Below are 16,325 nucleotides of genomic sequence, written 5' to 3' on the forward strand. Positions count from 1 at the left end.
TCTTCCTTATTAAACCCAAATCACAGTTATTGCTTAGATGCTGAGCTCTCCCAGGAAAGGGTCCCTGCATGACCTGTTTATACGTGTTTGTCCTACCTGGCAAACACGTAAATAGGCGGGTGGGGGACAAATGAACAAACACAATACATACATACATACATACATACATACATACATACATACATTCACACATACATACATACATACATACATATACACGACTGCCCCTGGAGAGCTGATTAGATAAACGAACTTATCACAAACATCCACCCTTCCATGGGCTCTGTTCTTGGCTGCATCTCTAAGAATAAGTCAGAATTTGAGAAGGTTCACAGTTAGATAGCACACATGGGTAACACACCTCATGGGCTCTTTCCAGAGAATGCCACCCTCATTGAACATTCAGGACACTTCTCAGGAGTGTTCTCTAAATCTGGGAAACCTCAGAGGAGCATGGCTGACTTTGTGTGGCTGCACATTTGAAAAGCCATTCCCCGTGACACACAACATGGCAGCCCAAGAGCTGGAATCACCAGTCCCATTTTGTAAAACAGGAAACTGAGGCTGGAGCCCTCAGTCAATGAGAAGGAGAGAGCAGGAGAATTCCAAGGGATAGAACCTAGGCCATCAGAGCATGAGAGGGTGAGGGGCTGCAACCAGGGGTCTACGCAGAGTGGGGGTCCTGCTCTCAGTAGAGAGAGTCCCTAGAAAACATCCCCAGAGTGGTTGTGATACTATGTATTGTTCCTGAAGAACCTGGACTGGGGTCAAAGAGCCACTATCAGGGGCCCAGAGACATCTTACACAGGCTTCTGTCATTATGGGCCTGGAGTGGGGAGGGAGCCCCCTCCCCCCACAGCCTGCCCAGGTTCAGGGCTTCTGTTGCCTTGTCCTGGGAGTATAGTTAGCATCCCTTCCTTACTCAGCTGACAGCTGTGCCTCATCTGATTCCAGCCTGGGTTAAAGCTTGGGTCCTTATGAAGAACCATGGGTGAACCCCTTCCCCCGTCCCAGGAATATGGAGGCAAGTATCCCATGGTTTTCTCGCCTTGTGGAGCTCCATTCTGACCAAGAGAAAGACAATAAGGAAAAATTCCACCTTTCCTAAGAGTCATGGTAACAGCTAAGTGCCGAGGGAGCCCGGGCTTGGGGATATCCACAGATGGGCTATTGATGGCAGGCTAAGACTCCTGGTTCTTACTCACATGGGCAAGGAGAGATTCATCAGGTTTCAAGCAAGATTCTGCCATAGCTACCCTCTCTACCTGAGAAACAGCCCACTTGAAGTATTTATTTTCAACAAACATAATTTTATTTTTATTTATTTGTTTTTCCCAGTGCTGAGGGTAAAACCCAGAGCCTCACGGATGCTTGACAAATGTGCAACCATGGGGCTCTGCCCCAGCCCAAGTATATTATTTTAAAGCGGAAATAAGTGACAGCTCAGTTGGTAGAGTGCTTGCCTAACAAGTACAAAGCCCTGGGTTTGATTCCCAGTACAACATAAAGGAAATGGTGGGAAATGCCTGCAATCCCCTGGACAGATGGAAGCAAGAAGGTCAGAAGGTCAAGGTCATCCTTGGCTACATTATGAATTTGAGGTCATTCTGGGATACAGGAGACTTTCTAGGAAGAAATAGAGGGGCAAAGGAGGGAGGGAAGGAGACAGGACACACTGTGATGCAGATATGTAATCCCAACACACAGGAGTGCTGAGGCAGGGGGATCTTGCATTTAAGGTCATCGTTGTTCAAGATGTCTTAGTATTTGCCAAAAACAAAACAACAAAAACAATAATAACAACAACAACAACAACAACAACAACAACAACAAATGATTAAAGGAAGGAAGACAGGAGAAAGGAAAGGGAAGGAAGAATGAATTAAAGTGTTCCCATTTTGGATGAAGAAAGCCAAACAGAAGGAGAGATGCAGTGGCTGGCTGTGAATCTGGCTGGATCTGACTGGGACTGGCTGGGTCAGGTTGGGCCACTTACCTACCTACCAGGTGCTGAACAGAAGCATGAGCCTAGGAGTAAGACCCACCCATGCTCAGATTCAAGTCCCTACCACTGACTTGCTGCATTGCGCCAAGCAAAGTGCTCTCTGTCCCAGCCTCAATTCCCTCACCTCTGTTGCTGAGTATACATCAGCAGGACACAGGACAAGCGGGGCACTGAATGACACTGTCCCTTTGTACACACTTGACAAAGCGTTGAGCTGTGGCTCTAAAGATTCTCCGCACATCCCCAACTATTTCTTGGGACATCTCTCTGAGCTGTTTCTGTTCAAACTGGAGCCCCAGGTTGTGTTTGTACAGCCGCCTCCCAGTGTGTGCTGGGTGGGCCGCCTGCCCTCCGTGCAGACTCCTGGCCATGAACGCAAACAACAGCCCCTTCCTGGTGGGAGAAGGAACAGGGAACCGGCTTGTTCTCCGAGAGCAGAGTGCTGGCTGGTGTCGAGAAGCATTTTAAGGTGGGACACTTCTTCCTGCGCTATGGGCAGCTGTCTACATAAGGCGTCCATTATATGCAGACCCTATGAGCAGCAGGCCCCAGAAGCGAAGCTAAAATTAGTGTCTACTGTGTGTCTGCCAGAGACACAGAACATCCGAAGGTCAGATGCCTCCAACCAGCCACCAGGGCAGAAGGGGGAGCGTGCAATCATGGCCTCCAGTGCTCCTGGGCAGAAGGACAGACAGCCCTGCCCAGTGGCCTGACTCAGTAGCCCAGCCTGGTTAAAAAACAGAATGCAGACTCGAGTCCAAAGATAGAGACAGAAAAACAGACAGACAGACAGACAGACAGACACACACACGTAGTGATATTTCATTTGTATTTTAATAAACAAAGTTTGCCTAAAGAGCAGAATGCAAACCAGCCATACTAGTCAGCCATACAGGCCAGGCAGTGGTTGCACACACCTTTAATTCCAGGACATGGGAGACAGAGGCTGATGGATCTCTGTGAGTTCAAGGCTACCCTGGGCTACACAAGATCAATGCAGAAACAGATCCAGGTGGTGGTGGCTCACACCTTTAATCCCAGGACTAGGGAGTCACATGTATTTAGTCCCCACACTAAAGGCATATAAGACAGGAGAAGGCTCAGGGCTCAGAGGCTCAGGGCTCAGTCTGCAGTCACCCACCCTTGATAAAGATAAGACTTCTCAAGTGGCTTGGCTGTTTTGCTTTTCTGATCTTCAGCTTGAACCCCAATATCTGTTTCTGGGTTTCTATTAAATGTGACACACACACACACTTTAAAAATGTACAGACAGAAAGAAGGTGAAAGATGCCAGGCAGTTAGTACAGGCCTATAATTCAAAATACTTCAGAAACTGAGGTAGAAAGATGAAAAGTTTGAGTATGCCTGAGATACAGAGTGAATTGAAGACCCTACCTCAGAATAAAGAGGACCGGAACTGTAACTCAGCCATAGAACCCTTGCCTAACATGTCTGAGGTCCTGAGCTTGGTTACCTGTAATAGGAAAAACAACAACAAATCATGCAGGTGGGCACAACAATGCACACCTTTCCTTCTTACACTTGGGAGTAGCGGCAGGTGGGTCTCTGTGAGGCTGAGGTGAGCTGATCTACATAGAAAGACCCTGTCTCAAAAAAAAGAAAAACAGAAAAAAAGAAAAAGAGGAGGAGGAAGAGAAAGCAAGAAAGAAGGAAAGAAAGAGAAAAAACATGGAAAAGAAATTGACTATTTCAACCATGGATGTGGAAGGGTAGGTAGATGAACTCTTCATCATTTTCCCAAAGTTTTCTCTATAAATATGTGTTATTTTGCGATCAGAATGGAACATATTAAGAGGGTCTAAACTGCATGTTAAATATACAAAATGATGAAGCTGTGTCTGCCTCTAGGACCTAGTATGCCTATGTGGGTCCGTGTAGCTGGCTAATGTTATATAGATCCTAGATCTGCACCCCTTGCTTTGTGTGGAAACAGGGGCCATGTGCCCGGGGAACTTCCCCTGAGCCCAGTGCTGTGGCGGCTCTCCAACCACACCCTATTCATTTTCACAAGTGCTTTTAATTCCTGCTCTATGGAGCCAGAAGTGGAGGACAGAAAGGTGGGCTGATTTGCCAAGGATGCCCAGTCAGGAAGCCACGAAGTCACGGAGCCAAAGCCCACGCCTGGCTATCAGTGGACAGCCTAAGCAGTGAGGAAGAAGGGTCTTTGCAAAAACAAAACAAAAACAAAGAAAAAGCCAAGCCTAATCTCCTTTCCATGTCCTAATCATCCAGAAACAAGTACTTGCTTAGAAAAATCTCTCTACTCTCTCTTCTCTCTCTCTCCACTCTTCTCTCTCTCTCTCCTCTTCCCTCTCTCTCTCCCCTCTCCCCCTCTCTCTTTCATACACACACACACACACACACACACACACACACACACACACACACACAAGTCTGTCTTGAACTACTGATTGTCCTGCCTCCACCCCTAGCGCTGGAATGATTATAGGTGTGTGCTCCCATACTGGGCAGGAGGCAGTTTTGAATAGTCTCACCTTCCTCATCTGTGGCCTCCTGTGATCTGGCTCATGGGAGCCTTTGAGGGAAGAAGGGACGAGTGTGGATGTGGGGGCACAGCAGGTCAGGAGGGGTGGGCAGCATGTTCTAGTCCTTAGATGAGAAAGGTCTTCCATTTGGACACCCCCTCATCCAGACCCCTCAGTCTTCCAGGACTGGCAGTGCCTCTTGGCGACCCCAGGGTCTCTGACCTGAGGCCTTTGCCTCAGCTCCCCTCTCTGTTCGAGAACACCTCCCCCATCCACGCTCTGTCCCAATGCTTTTAGGACCCAGTTTAACATTCATTTGTTTTAGCAAACATGTCTTTGTTGAGTTCCTAGTATGTGGTAGAGAAAAGCAGGCACACAGAGTTTCAACTCTGTAGGTATCTGGAGTGTTGATGAACCTATACTGAAGGGCAGTGTAGACCAGAGAGCAAATCTGGAGCCTGATGGCTTGTGTTCAACCTGCCTAGGACAACTTCCTGGCTGTGGGTACTGGGGCTGGTTGCACAGCCTCTCTGTTCATCAATTCTGATGATTTGCTCGATAGTTATCCAGGCAGGAAGTGTACCCGCATAAAAAACTGAGGCAGTATCTGGCACCCAGTTGGTTCTCAGCATCCCCAATCCTGCCTGGGTAACTATCGAGCTCAGAAGGTCTCCTCAGGGCATCCACCCTGTCTTAGGCCTCTATTTATGGTTCCATAGCACAGACTGCACGGTGCCTGAGTCCCACATCTACTCTTCCATGAGCTTGGCACAAACACAAAAATGTTTCCGGGCCTCTTCAGTCTGAGGGCAGTTGAGGGCCCATGACCCCATGAGGAAGCCACAGGGGCTCTCCAGCCTCCTGCTCCCCAGGCTGCCCAGCTTCCCTCAGCATGGAACTCAACCCCATTTCTCTTAACCTGCAGGCCCTGGCCCAGCTGTGACTCTCCAGGTGACATCTGAGCCAGCAGACTGGGAATGCCCCTCTGTGACAGAAGCCATGCTGGCAGGTCACCAGAAAAGCCAGCTAACAATGCCCCATGCATGTGAAAGTTCCCACAGCCTGGTTTTTCATGTCCACTGCCTGGTGCCCCCTCCCACGGCCCCACTGAACTGCTACTGGATACATCCCTCCAGCACCAGCCCACTTGTCTCCCTCCTTTCCTCCCTCCCTCAGGCTTTCTCCCTGCCACAGCCCTTGATAGCACAGTACGACCTCTCTTCTGCACCTGCCTGGCTTCTCCTGTGTGCCCAGGCTTCTTTCTCACAGTGCGGTCACTCCCTTGTTTACATAGCATCCTATTGTTGCCTGGCTTCCAGTGTCCACTGGCACCCAGGTAGGAGTTCTGGTAAGTGGATTTTGCCAAGGAAAGCCAAGATCATTGCATCACTTCCTGCTCAGGTGCACGTGCCCATGGCTCATGATTCCTTGGAACTGAACCTCACAGGTCTTTCCAGTCGCTTGGCCCACAGCAGGGGCATGAGGTAGCCAAGAGCTTAGCATGTCAACTCCAGCCCCACGATGGGCCCTGCACGCAATGTTCATACCACACTTTTGTTGGATGCTGGAGCCATCTAGGAGGCAGCTGTTTGGTGGCTGGGGAGATGGAGTTGGCCCTAATCACATTGCTCCCCATGGGAGGGCAGGGAAGTGCTGGGGACATCTCCTTCTGGCTCCAGAACCTTCCCTTTCTCTATGCCACAATAGAGTGACAGCCGTGACAGTGTCTGGACCTCTGCCAAGAGAGGAAACTGTAAAGCTTCAAAACTGTGAAGTGTCAGTCTCCACCCAGGGGTCATACAGGGAAGTGGAAGGAGGGCAGGGACCAAATACCAGCGCTGAGCCCTTAAAAGGTCTTGCCCTGGGCAGGTGGCTAATGATGCTGCAGGGGCCAGAGGAGAGGTAGGCCAGCTTAGATGGAAGAGGACAAGCCAATAGCCCATGGCCAGAGCCGCTGCCCTCTCAGGATGGGGCCTGATGTGCTCACAGCCTTTCTGCAGGGCTGCAATACCAGGAAGGCCTTACTGCAGATGTCCAGCATGGGACATGCTGCCCAGAGCCCCGGCGACTACTCAGAGGGATCCAAGACCAGCACCTCTTGTCAGTTTAGTCCAAACCCCTCTGGGAGCCACAGAGCTGATGCTCCCTATCCTGTTCACGCAGAAGCTGGCTCCCTGGCTCCCTGCAGCCCTCCCGGACTTACTTCTACTCCCCCTCCCCCTTCTGCCCTAATCCCAGCCATTTTAGCTATGTACTTGCCATCCTTTGATGTCAGGGGAGTCTTTGCCCATGGTCAGAGTGCCTGGTGAACTTGCACTTGTCCTTCAAAACCCAGTTCAAGTGCCAGATGCAAATAGTCTTTCCTGAGTGGGCCTGTAGCCTGTTCAGATAGAGCAGACCCTCCTGCTCCACAGGCTCTAGTGTGTTGTATCTCCCTATATACTCATTTCCTCAATGGCAATTGAAGCTTCTAGAAAGTAATGCTCATATTTTTTTCATCTCTGTACCTCAATGCACAGCACAGAGAACAGAGTCCAGCAAGCAACAGAAGATATCAAGGTGAGCGGCCATGAGAGGGAAGGCCTGGGGCTGGTGACTTTCTGAGTCAGACATCAATCATGATTTGACAGACAGGACATAGATTCTTCCACCAAGCACACTCACACATACCGTGTGCATCCAGTCCTGGCCAGACTCTCTTGTGGATGCAAGACTAACAGAACAATGCAGGGGCCTTAGCACCAGGAGACAGCTGTGGCAATATTCTATTCCTCCTGGGCCTGGGCCAGTTGGATGCTGGACTGTCCACTCCCTGAGTCCACAGCCTGGCTCTGAAGGGATGTTCTGGGTCTCTGCTGAGAGGTGAAGGTGGTCTGAGTCAGAATGGACTCCCTAGATCCCCTCCCAGGACGGCCTCCTTACCACACACAAACAGCAGCAGAAATGCTAATAATGACCCCACCTCGACATTTCAGTGGCTTTGTTCCAAAGCTTCACACCTCACATCTACCTCCAACCTGTAGGACATGGCACGGAGGCCTCTGCTCCAAGTCTGTGTTGTGCATGTGCTGGAGGAAACGGGGAGAACTCACCTATCCGGAGCTCACTGTGGTGTCGTCGTCAAGCTAGGCCAGGGCATCTGAAGGGCTTCCAGGCTGTGTCGGAGGGAGGCCTGTGCGGGGCAGAGAACAGAATGTGATGCCTTCACCGCTTGTCAGTCAGCTTTTGTCAAATTCTAAAACATGCATCCAAAGCAAAGCATGGGCCCTTTCCCACACAGTCACTCCGGGTACAAGACCAAGTTCCCTGGGCATAAAACCCCACCTTAGCATCCCAATCACAGAACAGAAAGTTGCCTTCTTCCTTCCCTGACCTGCAGGAACCACAGGCCTGGCTTGTGTGTATAGAATTCTCAAGGTCATATTCTCCTTGGGAAACCGCCCTTCATGGCTTCTTGAGCACCTGTTACTGTAATTCAGTCTTTCTTTTTTCCTATCATTCATTCATTCATTCATCCACAATAGCATCTAATGGCTTCTCAGCAAGCTGTTAGCCGCTGGTGCTGGGTCTCAGAGAGATGAAGTCAAGTAAGAAAGGCAGATGGAGGCTTGGATCCAATGCCCCAGGCTTCTGTGCCCACCCTAGAGTGTGGCCTCCTTCCTCCACAGGATGACCATGCTTGTCCATGGGTAAAGCACTTTGAATGTTGTACTGGATGGTGGATGCTGCTTCCATTGTCAGCACATAGACCCATCTTTGAAATTATTTTTCAAAGCTCCTCCTATTGGTGACTGAGCACTTAGCATCTCATTGATGAAAAACAGCAACACAACACAGCAATTAACTTGTATTTGGGCAGTCATAACGTCACCACATAGCTCTGAACAAGGGTTGCATGCACATTTATTTAGGACACTATTCAGTTCTCATGGTTTTGAGCTTCATGAGGTTCCTATGAATATTCATTCATCTGTCAGACCCATAGCCCATTGGTCATGGACCAAAGGGTAGAAAGAGCATCAACTCTTCAGTAAAGCCCACTGATACTCAAGACCTATTTGACATGGTCACATACCCTCGGACAGGCTGTGTTCTCTTTCCAGCTCACAATCACTGCAGAGGTGTTACAAGAATTAAATGAGAGAGCAGAAAGTGCTCAGGGCCTGGCAAAAGCAGAAGCTCAACAAATGACAAAGGAGCAACAGGATCATCCTCACCACCATTATTTTATTACCACTATTTATATCAGCAGCATCACCACCACTACCACCACAACATCATTGTTACCATCATTATCACTATTATCATCATTTTACTATTATTCATATCATCACCAACACCCCTGCCATCTCTACACCAGTACTGCCACCACCACCACTGTCCTTGCAAGTACCGGCACTCTCATCACCACACCATCACCACCATCATTATACCAACACTGTCCCTATCATCACTACCACTATCACCATAATCCTACCAGAATCAATCCCACTACTGCCATTTCCAAGATCACTGTGCATGTCATCATCAACAGAAGCACAGCCATTACCATGATCTGTCTTCATCACCATCACTGCCACCGTCATCGTCATGAATACCATCATCATCAACAGCAGCTTCATTGTCATTGTTATCATCACCTCCATAATCTTATCACCATTGCCTTTATCACCATCATCACCATCATCATGAATCATTATCAACAATAGCAGCGCTGTTATCACAGTCCTGAGACCATCATCAGCATCACTGTCATCACCAGAATCACTGTAATCATTAGTGCCACAGCACCATCATCAGTACCACCATCTCCATCATCAGTACCACCATCACCATCATCAGTGCCACCATCTCCATCATCAGTACCACCATTTCCATCATCAGTGCCACCGTCACCATCATCAGTACCACAGCATCATCATCACTACCACCAGCACCATCATCAGTACCACCATCTCCATCATCAGTACCACCATCACCACTGACACCTTATCACCAACATTGCTACCACTGGCATCATTATCAACAATAGCAATGGAAGACTGCCATCGACCTTCACCACCACCACCTTTCTATTAGGATGCATGTCCCTGTGTTGTGATGATGTTGTCTCTACTCCTGCTTCTTTTTTTTTTTTTTTTTTTTTGGGTTTCAGACTGGTTCTGTAACTTCAGACCTGCATGAACTTGGGGTCAGTTTCTTAACATCGTTGAAGTGGTAACACACAGAACCTGTGACTACCAGACAGATGGCCAGCAGCTGCTGATGCTGTTAGCATTATTCCAGTTCTTTACACCACCCGTTTCTGGAGGCAGGAACAATTCCACTTTCATCTCCCTGCAGGGCTGAACACAAGGCCTCTCTCCCAAAGACATCACTAAATGATTGTATGCTGGAGGAGCATACAAAATCAGATGCAAAATAACTCTAGGAATGGGAGCACAGGGCTTGGCCAAGGAAAACAGCATTCTCAGGACCCTCAAACATCAACAGAGCTCCTGAAGGGAGCCATTTGTCACTCACAGAGCCAATCTGCAGGGCCACTAGGACAATTCATTTATCAAGCTGACATCAGGTTTTCTCATTGGCTCAGTAGCCAGCCCTTGCCCATTGCGTTTCCCCCTACATTGAAATCTTATTCGCATCTGCCACCTCATTTAGTCTCCAGAAGAATACTCAGAGGCAGACAGAACAGGAACTGACAATCCATTTTGTAAAGAAAGAAATTGAGGCTCAGAGGGGTGATAAGTTTTGCCAATGGTACACAGCAGTGAAGGCCATGGCACAGCATGGTCCAGGCTTCTGTGACTGGCACTGACTCTTTCCTAGTTCCATGATATCATGCCATTACACTCTCATTGCTCAGCTGGTCCCTACAACCTAGGATTGAATCAAATTCCTTTGGGTGTTGTTTTAATATGTCTACTTTAAAAGGAAGAATCTAAGTTACACCGGGGCAGGGAAATCCTGAGCAGGGTATGTGTAGTTAGGCAAGTAAACAGAGATCTCAATGGGTCCCAGGCCTGGCTCTCATGTGGAGCAGTTGTGGAATGCTAGGCTACTTCTCTGTGACTCATCTACAAAGTAAAAACAGTGATATTTGTCTATGGAGTTCATGTGAGGATTAAGTGAGCTAATCCACGCAGAGCACCTTAAACATCAGCTGACACCCAGGAAGGCTTAGGTATAACTATTGCAACAATGTTGTGTCTTCTGTACTTAGTGTAGGTCCACCACTGCCAGGTCTTTGATAAACCCACAGTAGGTGTTTTGCTGGATGGATTGCTCCCGAGGTAGAAGTGAGTGCCTATGCAGGCCCAGCTGACCCGTGCTGGGGCACAGTGTCCTCCACTACCTGGCTCCATGCCACATCAGCTCTCAAAGCCCTTCCTTTTCTGCAAGCTGTGTTCTGTCCCCGCCTTGCTGCTGGTTAAGATCACAGGATATAGTCCAATATCTACATTCCAGCCCTCACCCCGTCAACCTGTCACTCCACAGCCATGCGTTTGCCTCAGCTTTCTCATCTGTAATGTGAGGACACTCGCATCCACCCTGAAGGGATGCTGGGTAGGTGATGATGACAGTGACTTTAGAGAGATCTGCAGAAGGTGGCCGGTGGAGTTTATCTCGGGCAGGCTCATGCTGAGCTAAGTGCTACTTCCATGGCTTTGGGTTCGTTGCCAGGGATTGCTAATAGGCCAGGTACCATCCTCTCAGCCCAAAGGTTGCAGTAAAAAGGCAAATTCTCTATTTGGTGCTCAGTATGGACAGGGCTCTGTGGAGGAGAGGTGACTGCTTGGGGAGTGGCCCTCTGGACAGTTGCTCTCCGGTCCACCAGGCTCTGAAGTGGCTCCAGACCTTTTCTGTCTTCAGTTTCCTGCTCTAAGGCCCAGAGGCCGGCTGTGGAGGAGTAGGTGTTCCTTCCCTGCAGTCCTGAAAAGGGTCAGGAGGTGCTGGGCTGTGACTGGAGGAGAGAAAACTTGATAAAAGAGTGTCTAGAGGGGCTGTCCCCTGGAGGCATGGCACAGAAAGATTTGACAGAATCTTCTTTTCTGTCCCTTTGTGAACTGACAGAATGTTTTCTTGTGACTCCTGCTGCCACCATGCCGCGGAGAGCTTAGGGACCATAAGTCATGCCACTTTTGGGCTGGAGGGCCATTACTACCATGGAGGACATCTGCTGCCATTTTGACTGCATGTTGCCCCTCTCTATCCCCCCCGCCCGGGGACTCAGAGCTCCCAGTCTTAGAGAATAGTACATCACATGTCCCCACTTCCTTCAGTTAAGGGGAGGGGTCAGAACTGAGCAGGCATGTTGCTACCCTCCAAGTCTAGGGCTCACTCTTCCATGTTGTGGCAAGATTGCTATTGACGAGTTGATGTTTCTGGGTCCCTGGAAGATGCTGGATACTTTCTGAACTGTTTCTCCAGCCTGACTTCCTGTCAGTTCTGTTATTCACATCCTCTGCTTACTACAACCCTATGGCATATATTCTATGACATCAACTTTGGTTACAAGCCCTGGTCGTCTCAAGGGGAATAAGGACAATGGTTTCCCCTAACATTGATGGCTGTGTGTGACCAGGAGTTCTGGTACCGAAGTTGAGCATGAGACATCCACATTTAACATGACATTCTGCTTCTCCTCTGTGGTTGGAGGTCTGCCCCTGTGAGCTGAGCCCTTCTCCAGGCCCAAGTCTATGGCAACTACCACCTTTTAGAAACTGTTTCCTGGGACTCAGTTCTGACCAATGGGATCTATTGCTCATATTTAGAGCGAAGGGAAGACTTTTTTCTGAAAAAGAGTATCTTTGCTAATAAAAGTAATCTTGGAAAGAGGAAGAAATGCATCAGGAAGGTGCATTTCTTCTGTGCATCCTACCTGCACACAGCTGGCTCCCCGGGACAGTTGCCAGTCTGAGGCTGCGGTGAAAGGACGCTGATGGGAAAGGAGCCGGGCAGCGGGGAAGCTGGGAAGTTCCAGCGTCACTGGTGTCCTTTGGGATCTGACCTACTCAGAACCCCCTGCTCCAGGCTTCTGATTAATCCCTATTGTTAAACCCCTGTAGCCAGCTCTCTGTCACCTGTAGCCCGAAGCATAACACACACGATCCCAGTTCAAAGCTGGGGCAGCTGGGTGGACAGCCTTGGAACCACGTGAGATGGCTCTACCTGAGGAAGGGTCTGACTTTCCACCCCTGCACATCTCTGTCCCTGTACACCTGCATACCCTTGCTACCTGCGGTCCACAGGCTAGCCCTCCTTCTGATACTGGTGGGGCACCTAACGGGCCTTAGTGTGAGCCTTGAGTGTAAAAGTTCTCCTGTCTTGTTCCTAGTCTACGCCTCTGTTCTGGTACAGCTGCAACCGCACACTCTATGCTCCTTGATCCTTGAACTGAGCAGTTGTGATTGTGACCGGGTGGGTTTCTGTACTTGCTTCTGAAATATCTGCTTTTGCCAAGGACTCTAAAAGTTTTACCTAGTGACTTCTTGAATCCCCTAAAGAGGGCTACGTCCATTAGCTGCTGTGTCTTTTACTTTACTGAAGCCCCAGAACTGACCCATTTGTCAAAGCCATGTGGCTGGTAAGTGGTGACATGTGCCCGACGCTCTGTCAGTCCTTGCATCTGCACTCTCAGCTCCACTACCCCAGGCCTCTGTCCCCTCCACATGGCAGGCACGGCTGGAGTCCTCTGTGTTTTCTCTCACCGCACAGCCCTTCAGCCTCTGGTCCTGCTAGGAATTCATTCTCTTCAGAAAGGAAGTGAGATAGACAAGAGCCAAGAGGAGGGCGCAAGAGACTCAAAGCAAGCCTGAAGATCTCAGGACTGTGGTTTTCCAGGCTAATGATGGCTGTCCATCACCACAGCTTACAGATGCCAAGTGGGTCAGTGAAAAGCTTTGGCTTTGGCCAGACAGTCCCATGTGCAGGTCCCATCTCTGCCCCTCAGGAGCCCCATGAGCCTGAAGCAGTCCCTTAGGCACAAGACCTCTTTGCACCTCAGACTCCTGAGTTGTATAACGGAGCTAATGATCCCCTCCTGGCATGACTTCGTGGAGAAGAGCATCTCCCAAATGCCTGGCTCTTAGCAGAGGATGTTTTCCTTTCCTGCCTGTTCTTCATCAGTTTCTGCTGCCACTTGGAGCTGACTACTCCTGAGGCCACTATCAGAGCAGTTCCAGGGACGCTCACCCCAGGGTTGGCAGGGACCCGAGCACACACGGCACACTAGAGATAAACACAGGGTCCAGGCATTTCATTCTTAACAATGGGTTATTCTGGGGCTTTAATTGCTCATCAGGAGGCAGATAGGCTCTGCACAGTGCCCAAAGCTGGAAGTTGGAATGATCACCAAGTAGCTAAGAGAAGAGTCGGACACCAAACACAGGTGCAGAATGCCAGTCAATGGGCCACACATCCAAAAATGTCACAAGGGAGGGTGCTTCACAAAGCCCTGGAGTCACCAAACTTTGAGTGTACAAGTGGGGAAAGTGAGGTGCAGGGAGACAAGAGCTTTGTTTGGTCTTGGTTTCAACAGATATCGCATAGTTTTCCTGCAAGCAGGGCTTTGTGCTGTGCTAGGGGGAGCTTAGGAGGCGGGAAGGAGGCTGAAGCAGTACAACCATTACCCTGCCTGGGGACCAGTATGAGAGGAAGTACGGGAAAGGACTGATAGTGTGAAGGAGGCATGCTCTTTCTCATAGGGGCATCATTTAGCCAAGTTCTGGGCTTGCCTGTGCCAGATGCTGCCGAGGGCTAGAGACCCATAGAGAGCAGTCTGGCCCCAGCTTTCATGGCTGAGGGAATGCAATAATGGCAGACAGAGTGGGAAAGATAGAAAGCTGGAGTTGTATATGCTCTAGAGTAAAGAAGAGAGGTGGACATGGGAGCTTGGGAGTCTACGGTTGGCTGATGCTTTAGGCAGATGGCCAGAGTCCATGCTAATGGTGACATTAACTTTAGCAGAGAGACAGGCAAATGAATGTTCTGTCCTGAGTGAAGATGGAGAGCCAAACTCTGAGCTGGCCTGCTTCCTGGATCACTGAGAACCTAACAGAGCCAAGATATGCCCAGTTCTCTACACGGCATGTATCACCCCACCACCCCTAAGTAGCTACTTTCCCTTCCTTCTTCCTCACGAGGGAGGAAAGCACCAAGGATACCCCTGAGCTGTCATCTTCAGGCAGGACTCATACCAGGATGGACACTGGAGACTAAAGGCAGACCCTCTACCCCACACACATAATAGGCCAAGACAGGTCCTCTGTCACCACCTTCTGCCGTGGAAGTCTTGGTGTCAGACATCTGAAGTCCAACCACTGCAGAGCTGCGTGACCCTGATAAGTCCAGCAGAGCATCTGTCACAGATGGATGCTGCTGTTCTTGAAGAACCACTGCAAGGATGCCGTAAAGAGAGGCAAGTCCTCCAGAGCCGCTGGTCTGCTGAATTCTCGGCAGACACAGATACTGAATCGGTTCCCCTGTTAGTGATCTATGCCCAATGCCAACCCAGAGCATCCTCCTGTCTCAGGGTTTTATAGTCCAGGCAGCACTTCTTTATCTCCTCCCTCCCCTTCTCTCTCTTTCTCTCTCTCTCTCCCTCCCTCCTTCATTCCTTCTTCTCTCTCTTCCTCCCTTCCCCTTCTTTCTCTTCCAGGGCTGAGGGTTTAACCCAGGTATCCATCCCCAGTCCTTTTCATATTTTCTTTTATTTTTTAAGATTATCTCACCAAATTGTCCAGGAAGGCCTTGAACTTGCTAACTTCCTATCTCAACCTTCTGAATAGCTGGGTATTCAGGCCCGAACCACCAGGCTTGGCTTTTTCCTTTCCTTTCCCCTTCCCTTCTCTTTCTTTTCTCTCTTCTCTTTTCTTCCCTTCCTTTTCTTTCGCTCCCCTCCCCTCCCTTCTCTTCTCTTCTTTTCTGTGTTTACTGTTGGCCCTGAACATGATCACCATCTCCCAGAGAGAAACCCTAGTCACCTGCCTGAACTCAGCAGGGAACTACACTGGTCCATCAGGCAAGTGAACTTGGAAAACAGGGAAGGTTGAATCTTGGGTTGAGAATCATCTTTCTTATCTAAACAATCCTGGGAAAGTTAACTGGTATTTGTGAATGAGAATCGTAATCGCACTCCAGGCTCTGCAAAATTATATGGCGACTTCAACACCACTGTTGCCATTATAGAATGATGGGTTGAAACACGAGCTCATTCAATTTGTAACCTACAATCCTTTCCACAACATCATGCTCTCTGGATGTTCTGTCTCTTGTTCCCTTTTCCAATGATGGGGAACCTACTACCTTCTGGGCAGCCTATGGTGTGTTTTGACGGTTTCTGAGTATCTGAGATTTTGTTGTGTGTTGTTTTAAGACCTGCCACACTGAGATGCAGAGAAATGAGTGGGTGATGAACCACCTGGAGGGAGGGCACTCAGTGGGTTGTTGGGGAGCCCAAAGAACCAGAAATGGTATCTCTGGTTATTGGGTAGTGTTCCAAATGTGATCCTGCCAACTACCTTCCTCGGAGCTTTAGAGCCAGCAGGACCTTCCAAGAGTGCTGCTTCCCTGGCTCCCTCCTGCCCTGGATGCTCAGGGGCTGGACAGCGGGGCATGGGTTCCTAAGCCGTAATGTATGATTGATGACTCGCATGAGCTCACCAGCTCAGGGAGGGAGGGTGTTCTGAGGGGAGATTGGAGGGAGGCTGGTTATGGATTTTAACCCTCTGATGTTACTGGCTGGGAATTTACCATCAATAATTCAAGGCAGTGGGGAGGAGGGGAGGAGAAAGGCAAAAGTGAGAGGGAGA

At 49.4% G+C, this 16,325-nt stretch overlaps 1 protein-coding gene across 2 annotated transcripts in view; it reads right to left on the reverse strand.

Annotated features, from left to right (window-relative positions):
- The window catches only part of Hivep3 (HIVEP zinc finger 3), a 403,273-nt gene that overhangs the window by 130,961 nt on the left and 255,987 nt on the right, over positions 1-16,325 (reverse strand). For both annotated transcript variants that reach the window (XM_057783680.1, XM_057783681.1), the window contains one exon: positions 7,605-7,684. The gene's annotated coding sequence lies outside the window, so the exon portion shown is untranslated. The remainder of the gene's footprint in view (positions 1-7,604; positions 7,685-16,325) is intronic.

This window comes from Chionomys nivalis, chromosome 11 (assembly GCF_950005125.1).
Source record: "Chionomys nivalis chromosome 11, mChiNiv1.1, whole genome shotgun sequence".
NCBI classification, from domain to species: domain Eukaryota; kingdom Metazoa; phylum Chordata; class Mammalia; order Rodentia; family Cricetidae; genus Chionomys; species Chionomys nivalis.